The sequence below is a fragment of the Schistocerca serialis genome, chromosome 6, assembly GCF_023864345.2.
Source record: "Schistocerca serialis cubense isolate TAMUIC-IGC-003099 chromosome 6, iqSchSeri2.2, whole genome shotgun sequence".
NCBI lineage: Eukaryota > Metazoa > Arthropoda > Insecta > Orthoptera > Acrididae > Schistocerca > Schistocerca serialis.
The window spans coordinates 294,128,453-294,147,639 of NC_064643.1; the positions used below are offsets into that span (position 1 = coordinate 294,128,453).

At 48.3% G+C, this 19,187-nt stretch overlaps 1 protein-coding gene across 1 annotated transcript in view; it reads right to left on the bottom strand.

Moving 5' to 3' along the window:
- LOC126483689 (queuine tRNA-ribosyltransferase catalytic subunit) overlaps positions 1–19,187 on the bottom strand; it is a 66,578-nt gene that overhangs the window by 16,049 nt on the left and 31,342 nt on the right. The gene's annotated exons all lie outside the window — the stretch shown is intronic.

Sequence of the window (19,187 nt, forward strand, 5' to 3'; positions counted from 1 at the left end):
GGTCAGGTTAATTGGGTGGTAGCTCTCGAGAGATGTTGGGTTCTTCCCAGGCTGAAGGATGGGGATAACTAAGCTGTCTTGCCATTGTGAAGGGAAGGAACCCATGAGCCAAATACGGTTGAAGGCCCTGAGTAGATTATGCCTCTAGGTAATTTCCAAGTGTTGGATCATCTGGTTGTGGATGGGGCTGTGTCATGTGAAAAAGTAAGAGCCTGCAAGAATTCTCATTTAATGAAGGGCTCATTAAAGGATTCAGCTTGTTGGGGTTGAAACAGAGGGGACTTTCTTCAATTTGGTGATTCTGCTGGAGAAAGGTAGCAGGATATGAAGAGGACGTTGATGCTGTCGCAAAGTGTGTCATGAGAAGTTCTGCAAGGACCGATGGATCAGTACACAGAGCACCCTGTAGGATAAGACCCTGGACAGTCTATTTTCACTGGTGGCCCAGAAGGCTACGGAGCTTGGACCAAACCTGCGATGAAGAGGTATACGTCCCCAAGGAGGAAACCTAGTGCTCCCTTAAAAGTGATAAGGTTAGTCTGTGAAGGGTGTCATTTAAATTGTTGCCGTGCACGTTGGCAGTCCTGGATAGCTACTGCAACATTCTTGGTCCTCCATGGTACAAGTCGATGACAAGGGGGATCTGTAGCAGCAGCATGAAGAATAATGGCAGACATCTCACATGACTGCATCAATGCAATCCAAGAGAGAGGTGAGATATCGAAGTGCACAGCAGACATATATAAAGGTGAACTGGCTCTGCAGAATGCCCAACGTGGGGGCCTGTCTGCCTGGTGGCAGTGGGGGAGAGATCACCAGAAAGTGGTCACTGTGACAAAGGTCATATGAGGTGGCCAATGTAGAGAATCCACGACAGCAGAGGAGGACGTCATGAGATCAGCAGCATAAAAGGTGCCAAGGAGCAGCACTGAAATATGTAGGGGAATTGTCACTGAGGAGACATGCTTTGAAGTCTGTAATAAGTTCGTCAACTAGAAGACACTTACCTGTCGAAGTGACACTTCCTCACAGGGGGTTGTGTGCTTTGAAGGCCCCGAGGAGGAGATACAGGGCCAGGAGTTCCTGTATTAAGGTAAGCAGGTCAACATAAGGAACTGACCTACCGGAAGGGAGGTAGACATTGCAAATGGTGATTGCTTGGGTTATCTGCACTCATAGTGAATAGGAGGAGATACAGGGCCAGGAGTTCCTGTAATAAGGTAAGCACGTCAGCATAAGGAACTGATCTACCTGAAGGGAGGTAGACATTGCAAATGGTGATTGTTTGGGTTATCTGCACTCATAGTGCTTTTGCTTCCATGTTGGTACAAAGGGGTCTCGTCACTAATGACATCAGTGTGAACAGAAGTGCAGACCCCTCCAGATGCTGTACTGAGGCTGAGGCTGGCACAGTTACAACACAACGCCCGATAACCACAAAACATTGGAGAACAGTTATTGTTGTTGTTGTTGTGGTCTTCAGTCCTGAGACTGGTTTGATGCAGCTCTCCATGCTACTCTATCCTGTGCAAGCTTCTTCATCTCCCAGTACCTACTGCAACCTACATCCTTCTGAATCTGCTTAGTGTATTCATCTCTTGGTCTCCCCCTATGATTTTTACCCTCCACGCTGCCCTCCAATACTAAATTGGTGATCCCTTGATGCCTCAGAACATGTCCTACCAACCGATCCCTTCTTCTGGCCAAGTTGTGCCACAAACTCCTCTTCTTGCTAATTCTATTCAATACCTCCTTATCAGTTATGTGATCTACCCATCTAATCTTCAGCTTCTTCTGTAACAACACATTTCAAAAGCTTCTATTCTCTTCGTGTGCAAACTATTAATCATCCATGTTTCACTTCCTTACATGGCTACACTACATACAAATACTTTCAGAAACGACTTCCTGACACTTAAATCTATACTCTTTGTTAACAAATTTCTCTTCTTCAGAAACGCTTTCCTTGCCATTGCCAGTCTACATTTTATATCCTCTCTACTTCGTCCATCATCAGTTATTTTGCTCCCCAAATAGCAAAACTCCTTTACTACTTTAAGTGTCTCATTTCCTAATCTAATACCCTCAGCATCACCTGACTTAACTCTACTACATTCCATTATCCTCGTTTTGCTTTTGTTGATGTTCATCTTATATCCTCCCTTCAAGACACCATCCATTCCGTTCAACTGCTCTTCCAAGTCCTTTGCTGTCTCTGACAGAATTACAATGTCATCGGCGAACCTCAAAGTTTTTATTTCTTCTCCATGGATTTTAATACCTACTCCAAATTTTTCTTTTGTTTCCTTTACTGCTTGCTCAATATAGAGATTGAATAACATCGGGGAGAGGCTACAACCCTGTCTTACTCCCTTCCCAACCACTGCTTCCCTTTCATGTCCCTCAACTCTTATAACTGCCATCTGGTTTCTGTACAAGTTGTAAATAGCCTTTCGCTCCCTGTATTTTACCCCTGCCACCTTTAGAATCTGAAAGAGAGTATTCCAGTCAACATTGTCAAAAGCTTTCTCTAAGTCTACAAATGCTAGAAACGTAGGTTTGCCTTTCCTTAATCTTTCTTCTAAGATAAGTCGTAAGGTCAGTATTGCCTCACGTGTTCCAGTATTTCTACGGAATCCAAACTGATCTTCCCCGAGGTCGGCTTCTACTAGTTTTTCCATTCGTCTGTAAAGAATTCGTGTTAGTACTTTGCAGCTGTGGCTTATTAAACTGATGGTTCGGTAATTTTCACATCTGTCAACACCTGCTTTCTTTGGGATTGGAATTATTATATTCTTCTTGAAGTCTGAGGGTATTTCGCCTGTTTCGTACATCTTGCTCACCAGATGGTAGAGTTTTGTCAGGACTGGTTCTCCCAAGGCCGTCAGTAGTTCCAATGGAATTTTGTCTACTCCAGGGGCCTTGTTTTGACTCAGGTCCTTCAGTGCTCTGTCAAACTCTTCACGCAGTATCGTATCTCCCATTTCATCTTCATCTACATCCTCTTCCATTTCCATAATATTGTCCTCAAGTGCATCGCCCTTGTATAGACCCTCTATATACTCCTTCCACCTTTCTGCTTTCCTTTCTTTGCTTAGAACTGGGTTTCCATCTGAGCTCTTGATGTTCATACATGTGATTCTCTTATCTCCAAAGGTCTCTTTAATTTTCCTGTAGGCAGTATCTATCTTACCCCTAGTGAGATAAGCCTCTACATCCTTACATTTGTCCTCTAGCCATCACTGCTTAGCCATTTTGCACTTCCTGTCGATCTCATTTTTGAGACGTTTGTATTCCTTCTTGCCTGCTTCATTTACTGCATTTTTATATTTTCTCCTTTCATCAATTAAATTCAATATATCTTCTGTTACCCAAGGATTTCTACTAACCCTCTTCTTTTTACCTACTTGATCGTCTGCTGCCTTCACTACTTCATCCCTCAGAGCTACCCATTCTTCTTCTACTGTATTTCTTTCCCCCATTCCTTTCAATTGTTCCCTTATGCTCTCCCTGAAACTCTGTACAACCTCTGGTTCTTTCAGTTTATCCAGGTCCCATCTCCTTAAATTCCCACCTTTTTGCAGTTTCTTCAGTTTTAATCTACAGGTCATAACCAACAGATTGTGGTCAGAGTCCACATCTGCCCCTGGAAATGTCTTACAATTTAAAACCTGGTTCCTAAATCTCTGTCTTACCATTATATAATCTATCTGATACCTTTTAGTATCTCCAGGGTTCTTCCATGTATACAAACTTCTATCATGATTCTTAAACCAAGTGTTAGCTATGATTAAGTTGTGCTCTGTGCAAAATTCTATCAGGCGGCTTCCTCTTTCATTTCTTAGCCCCAATCCATATTCACCTACTACGTTTCCTTCTCTCCCTTTTCCTACACTCGAATTCCAGTCACCCATGACTATTAAATTTTCGTCTCCCTTCACTATCTGAATAATTTCTTTTATTTCATCATACATTTCTTCAATTTCTTCGTCATCTGCAGAGCTAGTTGGCATATAAGCTTGTACTACTGTAGTAGGTGTGGGCTTCGTATCTATCTTGGCCACAATAATGCGTTCACTATGCTGTTTGTAGTAGCTTACCCGCATTCCTATTTTCCTATTCATTATTAAACCTACTCCTGCATTACCCCTATTTGACTTTGTGTTTATAACCCTGTAGTCACCTGACCAGAAGTCTTGTTCCTCCTGCCACCGAACTTCACTAATTCCCCCTATATCTAACTTTAACCTATCCATTCCCCTTTTTAAATTTTCTAACCTACCTGCCCAATTAAGGGATCTGACATTCCACGCTCCGATCCGTAGAACGCCAGTTTTCTTTCTCCTGATAACGACATCCTCTTGAGTAGTCCCCGCCCGGAGATCCGAATGGGGGACTATTTTACCTCCGGAATATTTTACCCAAGAGGACGCCATCATCATTTAATCATACAGTAAAGCTGCATGCCCTCGGGAAAAATTACGGCCGTAGTTTCCCCTTGCTTTCAGCCGTTCGCAGTACCAGCACAGCAAGGCCGTTTTGGTTATTGTTACAAGGCCAGATCAGTCAATCATCCAGACTGTTGCCCTTGCAACTACTGAAAAGGCTGCTGCCCCACTTCAGGAACCACACGTTTGTCTGGCCTCTCAACAGATACCCCTCCGTTGTGGTTGTACCTACGGTACGGCTATCTGTATCGCTGAGGCACGCAAGCCTCCCCACCAACGGCAAGGTCCATGGTTCATGGAGGGGGGGGGGTAACAGTTATTATGGAAGTGCATTTCTTGAAGAGCAAGACAACATGGAATAAGAAGAAACATGTAGTATTTCCAGTAGGTGACAGTAATATCCATTGCAATTCCAATGGATCATCATGTGGCGAGAGTCCAGGTTAGACATAACCTGCCGAGGAGAGGTCATGTCACCAAGTCAGTGGTTGTCACCGACGAGGATGGGGCAACACCCATGGCACCTCCGGGAGCACCAGGGGGGCCTTGTCTTGGGACTTGTGTTTCTTCTTCTCCTCCTCCTCTTTTGGAGGTCTAGGAGGGCAGGGCACAGAGGGAGAGTAGGCTTCTCAACATCCTGGAACCGAAAGAGAGCGGGTGACCTTAGGATGCACAGATGGTGTGTCTTATGGCTGAGTTGTGGTGACAGGCCTCCGGACTGAGAGATGCCAGGGGGAGGCCTGGAGGGAGCCTCATCACCGAGGGGCACCTAAGCAGAGGGCACTTCTTTGGCCAGGAAGGAGGAGAAGCACCCGGACAGGAGGGCTCAAGAACCGCAGGGGACGAGGGACAATGAGGGGACAGGGCTGGGATAAGGAAGAGATAGGTGGGGGAAAGGATGTAACAGGCAAAAGTACAAGAAATTCAAACTGGTTGGCATCTGTCGTATTTCTGGCTAGCCTCAGCATAAGGTACACGATCCAGGGACTTGTACACATTGATCTTCTTTTCTTTCTTGTAAACTGGGCAATCTGGCGAGTGTGGAGAATTTACACATAAAGGTACCGGAACACAGGACCTTCCCTCATGGAGTGGGTGGCCACAGTCACCACGCAGAGGGTCCATCATACAGTAGGAAGACATATGTCCAAAACACGAGCACTGAAAGCACCTCATGGATGTTGGGACATAAGGCTTCATGACACACTGGTAATACATAACCCTGACCTTCTCTGTGAGGGTATCCCCCTCAAAAGCCAGAATAAAGATGTCAGTATCAATGCGGCTGTCTATAAGTCCCTTCTGCACATGTTGAACGAAATGCATAACGTTTCGCTCCATATTAGCCAGTTTGTAGGATGAGTCCCTATGAAAAATCAATCCCTGGACCATATTCACAGACTGGTGAGGGGTAATAGACATCATGATGGCACAAAGGCTATCACAAGCATGAAGGGCTGCAGACTGGGCGGCAGAAGAAGTTTTGTTCAACAGGGAGCCTGACTACATGTTACTGAAAGACTCCACTTCACCAAACTTGTCCTCGATATTCTCCACAAAAAAGAAAGGCTTTGTGGTGGTGAATGTGTCTCCACTTCACCAAACTTGTCCTCGATATTCTCCACAAAAAAGAAAGGCTTTGTGGTGGTGAATGTGTCCCTGTCTGTCCTAGTGCAGACCAGGTAGTGGGGCAAATGTTTCCTTTCGAGACGGCAAACCTGGCCCTCCTTCAAGGGTGAAGCCAGGGGAGGGAAGGTGTAGCATCATACGAAGCAGCATTCAGTGATCTGCTAGCACTCAAAAGAGACAGTCGTTTGAATGGCCAGATTTTTGCAGCTTGATACACTTCCTGCACCAAGCATCCACCATAAAACGCTCCATAGGTGCCTTCCAGCCACAGCAACAGTTGCCTGGCATGGCGGCTATTGCCAGGAGTTCCGCTGCTCCAGGATGACAAACAAACACTCCTTGGCATACTTGGGGAGGGAATAGCTCAGGTATCAGTGGTATGATCCCTGTGTTGTCAGGGAGCTCATCCAGATGGGTACATAACAGCCCCATCACACGGACTGACAACATGCTTGTGACCTAGTGAGGTGTTGGCAGACTATGGTGCGGGAGGTAGAGGGGAAGGAAAAGGGGGAGGGGGGGGAGAGAGGAATCCATGTTGTATACACTGCAGAGGGAGTTCTTCCCCAGATGGCTCACACTAAAGACAGAAAATTCAGAAGTGGAGGTCACACCCAAAAGGGAGATCAAAAACACCAGAAAGAATGAAAGAGAAAAGACAATAGGAACAAAATCACAAAGAATACAGGAAACAAGGCGGATAACCTGGTCAACATAAATAAAAACACTAAGAGAGGGGAAGGAGGGGGCAGTGGGGAAGGAGCCAAGATGGGGAGGAAGGGGCATGGTGAAGGAAATGCAGCCGGGGAAGGAAGAATGGACTGCAACAGCTTGGAGCCCTGTGTGAGCCACACATGAACTCATGAAAGAATCGTGAGCCCCCTGGGGATATGGATTATTGTGGTTAATGCATTTAAATGATCTTCATCAAACCCAAAACATCTTTCTGAATATGGTGAGTCGCTAAGGTCAAAATGATACTTCTTAAACTGAGAAAACCATTTTCTTGCTGTGCTCTGTCCAATGGCATTATCATCCCCGTAACATGGTGCAAGTGTTTGTAGTTGCCTCCGCTGCTGTCCCCCTCAGTTGAACTCAAACAAAAGAATACATCAGAAAATTACCGATTTCTCTACTTAGCACTCCATTTTCTAGCATCCACAGCTCCACTCGCTATCTCCAAATGACAATATGTAAACTCAAATAGCAACGGTGAACTACAGATAAAAAATATCAATAAATAAACCCACAGCTAATAAAATACCAACACGCAAAACAAAAACATTACAAGCGTATGCACCAACCTAACAATTCAATTCATGTCAGAGGTGCATCTGTGACATATCTGTAACATTTCGTGTAGTGGCTTGCACACCATGATCAAAGTCTACTCAGTTGGTTACCATGAATGTTCTTTTAGTGCACAAAAACAACTATGGCCATATGTGCCCATGTCAAAACTGTAGAACATGAAGACAAAGAGAGGCGTTAAAAATGACTACATGTCAGTCCCAATTGACGGAAGAAAAGACCACTAAAAACAGGGATGTGGAGAAAGGTCTATAAAATATGTCATAGAAAAATGGAGGTGCAGAACTAAAAATTAAATGGCCTTCGCCATATTGCTATGGTGGATAAAAAATAAAACGCGTTTGACAGAGTGTGCTCCGTTCGCTAAAATGGCTGATAACTCAATCGGCAAACACAAATGGGAATGTAAGCTTAAAAAAAAAGGCATACCATAAGGAAATGGTAGACAGTCAAAAGTTGGGTGCAATGTGCACAAAGTGGTGGTGAAGCACTACTTAACAACAATTGGATGGCTAAAGGACAGTGCCCAATATGCAACCTAGCTAAAATGATCTTGCGGCGGCGAGATTAAGTCATCCAAGCCGCTGGGAGAGGCTTAATAACCTGGAGCTTGTTCCCATGAAGGGAGGACTAGTGGTGATGCCAAAGTGACACGATCTGCTGATAGATGGCAACACGGAGACCACTGGACAGAATGTAAGAGCTATCGGGCTGAGGTATGAGGAGTGCAGCCTTTGCAGCAGCATCAGTGGCCTCACGTCCTGTCAAACCAATGTGGCCAAGTACCCACATAAACATCACAGTGGCTCCAAGACTGAGCAAGTGACAGCTTTCCTGGACCAGTTGCACTAAGGGATGGATGGTGTGCAGCACAAAGAGGCTTTGATGGGTGCTGTGTGAGTCTGAGCTGATGACACAATTGAAAAGCCTGTGTCACTGGATGTACTGCGTGGCCCAATAGGGGCAAAGCGCTCTGCTGTAAATACTGAGCAGTGTTCTGGAAGCCAATACTGAAAAATGTCGGTGCCAATGGCGAAGACACACTCACGGGCTGCCAGGTAAAACACGTGGGAGGACCAAGAAAGTTTCCTATCAAGCATGAGCCCCTGGAATTTCACAGTTTCAATGAACAGATCCAAGATGTAAAGATGGTGGAAGAAGCCAATTATGCCAACAGAAATTCATACAAACAGTTTTGTCAGTGGAAAAACTAAAGCCACTGTCGTTGCTCCATGAGTAAAGACGATCAAAACATCACTGAAGATGCTGCTCAATGAGACATGTCCATGGAGAGCTGCCATAGGTGGCAAAATCATCAACCAAAAGAGAGCCGGAGATGCCCAGCAGGAGACAGGCCATTATTCAATTAATGGCAATAGCAAAGAGAACGAGACACTCAGGACAGAACCCTGAGGCACACCATTTTCCTGGATGAAGGTGTTTGACAAGGCAGAACCCACAAGTACCTTGAAAACTCACCTTTTAAAAATTCCTGAAGGAAGTGGGGCATGCAACCACAGAAGCCCCATGTCTAAAGAATATGGAGGATACCAATCCTCCAGCAGGTTCAAATCGAAAAACACGGCCACAGCCTGCAATTTCCACAGAAAACCATTCATGACATGGGTGGACAAAGTGACGAGATGGTCAGTTGCAGAACGGTGCGCTTGAAATCCACACTGTGCAGTGGTTAGTAAATTGTGAGACTCGAGCCACCATGCCAGCTGGGAATGAATCATACGTTCCATCACCTTGCAAAAATAGCTGGTGAGAGACATGGGGCGGTAGCTAAAAAGAAGGTGTTTGTCCTTACCGGGTTTAGGTAAGGTACTGCAACATCTGAATGTGAACAGTTTTTTGCCCTGGGGCGGAGGATCGGGATGAAGTGAGAGCATTTTAGCAATCACGATTCTGAGAAGAGAAGGGTATCGTCTGAGTTTCCTCCACTTGTTTCTGATGGAGGAACACAGGGTGATAGTGGGAGGAGCTCAAAATCTCTCCGAATGGCAGCCTAAGGTGCTGAAGACAGCAATAGTGTCCACAATGACATTGTCAGTTACTGTTATGCTGGAAACTGGGGAATGGGTCTTGGTCTCAGAGAGCCCACATGATGGAGGAGGTAGTGGAACTGTTAGAAGAACTAGTGAATGAAATCCACCTAGCTTTTTTGCTATCCTGAAGAACGCAATGGCATTGTGCACACATCTTTTTATAATGAATGCAGTTTAACATTGTAGGATGAGGGTTAAAAATGCGGAGGACACGTCTCCACGTGCAAATTGTGTCGCGGCATGCCTCAGTCCACCAAGGGCCCGGGACATGGTGTGGTAAAGAAGAAGTGAGACGACTGGAACATTCTGCATCAGTAAGAATAATGTTTGTAAGATATTCCACCTGTTCATCACAACTGGGGAAATATTGTTCGTTGAAGGTCACCAGAGAGGAGTAAAGCCTCGTCGGACTTAGTCAGCTACTATTTGGGTGTGCATGGAGGTGGGGTAGGAATCAGCAAACAGATAGCACACGGGAAGTGGTTGCTTGATTGCGTCAGAGAGAATTGACCACTCGAGATAATGAGCAAGCTGGGCAGAGCAGGATAGGTCCATATGTGAACAGGGGTGTGTGGCGTCTGAAAGGAATGTGTGTGCTCCTGTGTTAAGGCAGAACAGGTTGAGTTGATTAAGGTCAGCCAAGAGGGCACCTCTGCGACAGGTACTGGGAGAACTCCAAAGAGGATGGAGTGCATTAAAGACACCGAGCAGCAGAAAAGGGTGAAGTAGCTGCCCAACAAGCTGAAGGAAGTCTGCCCTGGTGACAATGAATGATGGAGGGATGTAAACAGTACTAAGGGAAGAGGTCAGGTGAGGAAGTAAAATGCAGACTGCAACAGATTGAAGCTGAGTAGGCAGGGAGATGGGTTGACTATGAACTTCATCCCAAACGAGCAGCATGACAAACCCATGAGGCGGAATGCCGTCCTTGGAGTGGGGGGAGTTCAAAATGGACTGGGGAAAAAATGCGAGAGCTCAAAGTGGTCGTGAAATTAGTTGGTTTATGGGATTAAAGGGACCAGACTGCAACGGTCATCGGTCCCTTGTTCCAAAACTTAAAAACTACCACACAGAGTAAAAAAAAAAAAAAAAAAAAAAACGGATAATAGAGACAACAGACAATACAGGACAAGAAAAACTCAGACAAAGAACAGACATAACAAATTAAAATCACACGGAGTGTGGTGGTGGTTGGCCGACCATAGAATAAAAAAAAGGAAAAACCAACCACCGAGAACACATTAACAACTCAGTTTAAAACCATAGGCCAAAGGCCAGAATCAACACAAAACAATAAAATAAAACATAAACACTCATATTAAATGATAAAAACCCCCTGCTCGAATAAAACGTAAAACTAAGCCAGCCATAGCAGGGTCATCAGTTAAAAGGGCAGGGAGCGTATCAGGCAGCGCAAATGTCTGCCTGACCACAGCTAAAAGGGGGCAGGCCAGCAAAATGGGCCACTGTCAAAGCCGCCCCGCAGCGACACAGAGGAGGGTCCTCCCGATGCAGTAAGTAACTGTGTGTCAGCTGGGAGTGGCCAATGCGGAGCCTATAAAGTCCCTGCGGTTGGCTCGCATGGATGACCGCCACACAGTCGTCGTCTCCTTAACGGCACGGAGTTTATTGGGCGTGATCCGATCGCGCCATTCAGCGTCCCAAAGTGTAAAAACTTTTCGGCGGAGGACTGCTCGCAAATCCGTCTCTGGGAGGCCAACGTCCAGAGATGGTTTATTGATGGCCTCTTTCGCCAGGCGGTCAACATATTCATTGCCTGGGATACCGACATGACCGGGGGTCCACACAAAGACCACAGAGCGGCCGCAACGGGCAAGAGTATGCAGGGACTCCTGGATAGCCATCACCAGACGAGAACGAGGGAAACACTGGTCGAGAGCTCGTAAACCGCTCATGGAATCGCTACAGATAACGAAGGACTCACCTGAGCATGAGCGGATATACTCTAGGGCACGAAAGATGGTGACCAGCTCAGCAGTGTAAAAGCTGCAGCCATCCGGCAAGGAACGTTGTTCGGAATGGTCCCCCAGAGTTAGCGCATAACCGACACGACCAGCAACCATCGAACCGTCAGTGTATACATTGCCAGAGCCCTGATACGGGGCCAGGATGGAATAAAAGCGGCGGCGGAAGGCCTCTGGAGGGACTGAGTCCTTCGGGCCCCGTGCTAAGTCGAGCCGAAGGCAAGGGCGAGGAACACACCATGGGGGTGTACGCAAAGTGGCCCGGAAAGGAGGTGGAACAGTGAAAACCCTAAGCCCGGAGAGAAGCTCTTTGACGTGGACCGCGATCGTACAACCTGACCGGGGCCGACGTTCTGGCAGATGGACGACCGATTGCGGGAACAGGAGACGATAGTTGGGATGCCCGGGAAAGCTAAAAACATGGACAGCATAAGCGGCCAGTAAACGTTGGCGCCGTAACCACAGGGGAGGGACACCTGCCTCCACTAGTATGTTGTCCACAGGGCTGGTCCAGAAGGCACCAGTGGCAAGTCGTATTCCGCTGTGTAAGATTGGGTCCAGCACCCGCAACGCAGACAAGGATGCTGAGCCATAAGCCAGGCTCCCATAATCCAGACGAGACTGGATTAATGCCTGGTAGAGCTGTAACAGGGTAGATCGGTTGGCGCCCCAGCTGGTGTGGCTCAAGCATCGCAGAGCATTTAGATGCTGCCAACATGCCTGTTTAAGCTGCCGAATATGAGGCAGCCAAGTCAACCGGGCATCAAAAACTACACCCAAAAACCTGTGGGTCTCCACCACAGCAAGAAGTTCGCCGTCAAGAGAAAGCCGCGGCTCAGGATGGACCGTTTGGCGCCGGCAGAAATGCATAACGCGGGTCTTGGCAGCCGAAAACTGAAAACCATGCGCTACAGCCCAAGACTGCGCCTTGCGGATTGCGCCCTGTAGCTGACGTTCAGCAGCTGCAATGCCAATAGAGCTATAGTAAAGGCAGAAGTCGTCAGCATACAGGGAAGCGGAGACAGAACTTCCCACCGCTGCAGCGAGACCGTTTATTGCAATTAAAAACAGGCAGACACTAAGAACAGATCCCTGTGGTACCCCATTCTCCTGGACTCGGGAGGAACTATGGGAGGCTGCGACTTGGACGCGGAAGGTACGATACGACAGAAAATTGCGGATAAAGATCGGCAGAGGGCCCCGAAGACCCCATCCATGAAGCGTAGAAAGGATGTGATGATGCCATGTCGTATCGTACGCCTTCCGCATGTCGAAAAAGACAGTGACCAGGTGCTGACGGCAGGCAAAGGCAGTACGGATGGCCGACTCCAGACTCACCAGATTTTCGGCAGCGTAGCGGCCTTTACAGAACCCACCCTGAGACGAAGCCAGAAGGCCCTGTGGCTCTAGTACCCAGTTCAACAGCCGGCTCACCATCCGTTCAAGCAACTTGCAAATAACGTTGGTGAGGCTAATGGGACGGTAGCTGTCCACCTCCAATGGGTTCTTCCCAGGTTTCAGAATAGGGATAACAATACTTTTTTCCCTCCATTGCGACGGAAACTCACCCTCGACCCAAATGCGGTTATAAAGGTCGAGGAGCCGTCGCTGACAGTCCACTGAAAGGTGTTTCAGCATCTGACAGTGGATGCTATCTGGCCCAGGAGCGGTATCAGGACAAGCGGCGAGGGCACTGCGAAATTCCAACTCACTGAATGGAACATTGTAAGATTCAGGATGGTGGGTGCGAAAAGAAAGGCTCCGAAGTTCCATCCGCTCTTTAATGGAGCGGAAGGCCAGTGGGTAATTGGAAGAAGCGGAACTCAGAGCAAAATGCTCTGCCAAGCTGTTGGCAATTTCGTCGGAGTCTGTACAAACTGCTCCATTCAGTGAGAGCGCAGGGACGCTGACAGGGGTCCGATAGCCATACAGGCGTCGGATCTTGGCCCAGACCTGCGATGGAGAGACATGGAGGCCAATGGTGGACACATACCGCTCCCAGCACTCCTGCTTGCTGTGGCGGATAAGGCGGCGGGCCCGCGCACGCAGACGTTTGAAGGTAATGAGGTGTTCAATGCAGGGATGTCGCGTGTGACGCTGGAGCGCCCGCCAGCGATCTTTAATCGCTTCAGCGATCTCAGGCGACCACCAAGGCACAGTCCGCCGCCGAGGGGACCCAGAAGAACGGGGAATCGCAGATTCGGCGGCAGTAACGATGCCTGTGGTGACCGATTGAACCATCGCATCAATGCCATCATTAGAGAGAGGCTCCATAGCGGCAAGTCCCAGTCAGCCTGATTCATTGCCCACCTGCAAGGGCGCCCAGAAGACTGACGCTGTGGCAGTGACAGAAAGATCGGAAAGTGGTCACTACCGCACAGGTCGTGATGCACTCTCCATTGGACAGATGGTAAGAGGCTAGGGCTGCAGATCGAAAGGTCAATGGCGGAGTACGTGCCACGCGCCACACTGAAGTGTGTGAAGGAACCATCATTTAACAGCGAAAGACCGAGCTGTGCCAATAAATGCTCAATGGTGGCGCCTCGACCTGTCATCACTGACCCACCCCACAGAGGGTTATGGGCATTGAAGTCGCCCAGTAATAAGAAAGGTGGCGGTAATTGGGCTATCAGCGCAGCCAGGACATGCTGCGCGATATCACCCTCCGGTGGAAAGTAAAGACTGCAGACGGTAACAGCCTGTGGCGTCCACACCCGAACAGCGACAGCCTCTAAAGCTGTTTGTAGAGGGATAGACTCGCTGTGAAGAGAGTTAAGGACATATATGCAGACGCCACCAGACATCCTTTCATAAGCTGCCCGGTTCATATAATAACCCCGATAGCCATGGAGGTCGGGGGTTCGCATTGCTGGAAACCAAGTTCCCTGCACAGAAGAAAGGGTGAAGGCTGATAAGCTGTCGGAGCTCAGCTAGATGGTGGAAGAAACCGCTGCAGTTCCATTGGAGGATAATATTGTCCATGGCTGAAAAAGGCGTGAAGGGACTGGGAAGGCAAATTACGCCGCTGGGTCACCTGCTGCCTCCAATGGGGCACCTGGGCAAGTGCTAACTATTGCGTCTGAGGGACTGGCGAGATCAAGGTCCTCAGTGGACGCAAGAATCTCCACCACATCCTCAGACGCAGAGCTTGTAGGTAGCGGTGGAGTAGGTGCCACCGCAGGTGCCTTGGTCTTACGAGTCTTCAGTGTCGTTTTGTCTCGCTGTTCCTTTGGTTGCCGCTGCTGAGAGGGCTTATTGGAGTCAGTCTCCAGGACCGAAGACGACCGCGACGTTCGACAACCAGCGACCTGTGGCTTCTTCATCCACTGATTGGTGTCTGCTGTGCTGCTGGTAGGAACCTGGGAAGGGAGTGACCCAAGGGATCCCTTCCGAGCGAGAGAAGCCGAAGAAGACTTACGCTTCTCCGGCTTAGAAGTGGGGACCTGTGTCCCTGGTGGTTTAGTGGGTGCTGTTCCCGAGGCAGATGGTGTGGGAGCAACAGCGAGAGAAGGGGCCCCCATTGTCAAGGGGGCAGGTGAGGTCCTCTGACTCTGAGAGCTGACTGTTTGTGGTGCAGCTAAAGGAGCTGGAGCAGGAGTGACAGTTGAGGCATAAGATGCCATCATGTGCACGGGATGTAGCCATTCAAATTTCCGCTTAGCCTCAGGGTAAGTCAGTCGGTCCAGGGTCTTAAATTCCATGATTTTGCGTTCTTTCTGTAAGATCCTGCAGTCTGGCAAGCAAGGTGAATGAGGCTCTCCACAGTTGACACAGATGGGAGGCAGAGCACATGGATTATCGGGATGAGATGGGCGTCCGCAATCTCGACATGTGAGGCTGGAAGTGCAGCGGGAAGGCATATGGCCGAACTCCCAGCACTTAAAGCACCGCATTGGGGGAGGGATATAGGGCTTGACGTCACTACGGTAGACCATCACCTTGACCTTCTCCAGTAATGTATCACCCTCGAAGGCCAAGATGAAGGCACCAGTAGCAACCTGATTGTCCCTCGGACCCCGATGAACGCGCCGGACAAAATGAACACCTCTACGCTCTAAGTTGGCGCACAGCTTGTCATCAGACTGCAAAAGTAGGTCCCTATGGAAAATAACACCCTGGACCATATTTAAACTCTTATGTGGTGTGATGGTAACGTTAACATCCCCCAACTTGTCACAAGCAAGTAACCTGCGTGACTGGGCGGAGGATGCCGTTTTTATCAAAACTGACCCAGAGCGCATTTTGGACAAGCCCTCCACCTCCCCAAACTTGTCCTCTAAATGCTCTACAAAGAACTGAGGCTTCACGGATACAAAGGATTCCCCATCAGCTCTGGTACAAACGAGATACCCGGACGAATACGTGTCACTGTCATTCATTGCCTTTCATTCCTCCCACGGTGTTGCCAGGGAGGGGAATGATTTGGGGTCATAAATATTACCTTTAAAATGAGCCCTCGAACGCTTAGAGACTGCTGGCGGCTGGCCACCAGCGAGAAACAATGTACCACGCTTCATTGCAGGTCATCCGCCCTGATGCCACCTACTCCGACCAAGGGCCCTCCCCACGGGCACCACCTGGCAGGATGGCCATTGCCGGGAGTCCCGATGCCCCAGGGAGATGGGCGTCTACTCCTTGGCAAACGTGGGGAGTTAACGGCGCAGACATCAGTAGGGCGATCCCTGTGTTGTCAGGGGGCTACAACCAACAGGGTACATGGCGGCCCCACCACAACGGACTAGCTACTGTGCTGGATGTTAGGTAACATGTGGTCCATGGTCGCCGTCAGTGCAGAAAGAGGCACTGCACAGTGCAAGGTGTAATCTGCACGCAGGAACGTAGTCATGCCCAACAGATGGAGAGCGGGCAGGACTGCAATTCAACGGCGAATAAGCTGGCGAAAGGTCTGATCGCAAGATGGACACAATGCACCAAGTAAGGCACCCTTCCCCAATCGGCTCGCTCTTCGGAAAATTTTGTGAGATGGAGGTCAAACCCAACAGGGAACCATCACATAAGGCCAAAAAGTTTGAGACTCCTTTTAGTTGCTTCTTACGACAGGCAGGAATAACGCGGACCTATTCTAACCCCCGAACCCGCAGGAGGGGTGGTCGTGAGGATGCAATTTTGTTTCCTGAAGGCAGAGAACAAGTGGACACTGCGATTCCTAAGAGCAGCTGTAAATCCTCTTTGTTGGATCGAATGCCATGAATGTTCTATTGGAGGAGAGTTATGACGAGGAAAAAATGAAGGAGTGTCACCTTAGCGGCTGCTGAGTGCCAGCTTTTGAAGACTCAGTGCTACACGGCACAGAGGCAACAGGATCCTGCTCCACGAGGTCTACAGAAGTGTCGGCATTGTTCTGCTGTTGGCCTGTGGAGTCCGGACCAGAAAAATGGCTGGTGGTGTGCACCGGCGACACAGAAGTCGGCTGGGTGAGGGCGACACGTGGCATCAGATTTCAAAGAGGATCTTTGAGTTGGCGAAGGAGAGGACTGCTTGCCTTTGACTTCTTCAAGCCTTTCCGGTTAGCAGAGGCTTTGGTTTGCTGGAGGGACATGGGAATTCTATGTGGAAATATTTTTGTCTTTTCCGGTCTGCTGGTGACTTTGCCCTGTGAGGTGAGAGCTTGGTGGCATGTTTCACAGCTGGAGGAGGAGACAGGTACACTACCACGACACTGGGCGATGTCACAACCGTGGTGCTAAATTTTAGGTTGCATGTCTGCATGGCCATGTCCTTCATTGAGCGAGATGTAGGAAGAATAGTACTGTAGGTGCAAGATGTAGAATGCAGGGTTTCCGACCAGTTACAACTTGCAAGTGACTGGTTAAGGCACTTTTTTCTTCACCCGGATTTGCTGGACGGCCCACTCAATCGAGATATATGGCACAATTGCACTGTCGACAGGATTCTTGAGTGTGGTTGTAATGGTGACACTGGTAGCAGGCATCGGGTTCAGAATATATGGTCTGACTGCTTTGATAGAAGAACCACTCCATCAAAAGTGAGAAAGAGAGTGCAAATGGGCACTAAGGAGGCATCTACTTTTTTCATCCCCCGATGGGCGGCAATAACACTCTGGTCAGAGAAGCATGTTTGGATTTCAGCCTCGGTCAGACCATCGAGAGCGTAGTGTTAAGTAACACCACGGGAAGAATTCAGTGTTCGATGGGCCTCGGCACTAACAGGATAGCCACGGAGGTGCAAAGCTGCACGCAGTAGTTGTGCTTGAGGATCAGAAGTGCCATTACATAAATGAGAGCAGGATTTTTACGGGGCCAACAACTGCATCAACGCCTTTCTGAATAATAAACAGATTTACTGTTGCAAAGGACTGCCTGTCTTCAGTACGTGAAACCATGAGGAGCCTTGATGCAGCTGGGATGGTCTTCGAATGGTTAGCCTCATTCTGTTTATGTTAAGTGGCTGTTGACTGTGAAGATGATTGACTCATTGCAAGAAAATCCCCATGATTGCCAGCATCTCCGATGGCATGCTCCATCCAACTGGGGGCCCCTTCAGAAGGGGACACACCTGCCTTAGATGATTTTTCACACCTCCTGAACAACTGACACACGGACCAATCAACAATTTGGAAAGGTAGCAGCGAAGACTGGCCTATACCAGGCAGTACTTGCGAAACCTACCTGGTGCTGGGAAGTATGCATTACCCAGACACAGGGAGGAAAAAGAAAAAGGACAACCTCAAATGCCAAAGTGGAGGAAGGCTAAGGGAATGTGAACGAAGAAAGAAAAATTTCTGAAGGAGGGGGAAAAGAATAGCGAGAGGATAGACATGCAGTACAGAAGCGAAGCGATGCTGCAAAGGCTGGGGACCTGTGGTAGCCAAGCATGAACCCATCAGATAGCGACCACGAATATGAATTGGGTTATTTATTTTAACAGTCTCTGCCAGCAAGTGCAGTGCTCTCGTCTACATCTTCATGACAAGTCTGCTCTGAGCACTCCTGGCTTCCATGACACCAACAGCCATGTTCAAGGAGCTGCATGTCAAAGTTCCTGGTTTAACTAAGATTCAGGCACCCTGTCACACCTCAACCCACCTGCTAAATCACACAATCTTAAAACTATAGAAAATGTTTGGAACTATTTGGAACAGTGGATGAAACTCAGCACTCAACATTACCAACAATTTGATTGCTCTACAGGATCTCATCATCAATGAAATGTTTCAACTGGCTATAATGTACCCGAAGAAACTTGTGGACACTGATTCTCTTCCTTGTTAAGTTGAGGCCATTATCATGACTACAGGTAGTCTTACTCAATATTAATATGATTTATCCTGGAGGTGGCTGACAGCTGGAACAGAAGGGCAACAGATTACGGGATAAGAATGTAGTGCCAGCTATGCCACCTTGGTGCAGGCAAGTGACGATGCACGTGGTACACAATCAAATGAAGAATATGACTGAGTGGGGTGCAGGGGACAGAGGAAGAGGGAGACAACTGAGAAGACACTTTGGGTGTGGAGTAATGCTGTGACTTGGGCTGCACAAGGTGATGGATGGAGATGGATGTAAGACAGAAGCTAGCAGAGATGGAAGAAAGGAAGATTGTGGGATCCGAAGCACAATTCCCATCTACATCAGTCAGAGAAGATAGTATTTGTGGTGGGTTGAGGTGGAATGGAATGGGATGGAGGATCGAGATGGCGTTTGTTGTGAAGTAACGATTGAAGTCAAGTATGTTGTGCTCAGGTTTACGAGGTATGATAGAAGTAGGTATGGTACAAAAAA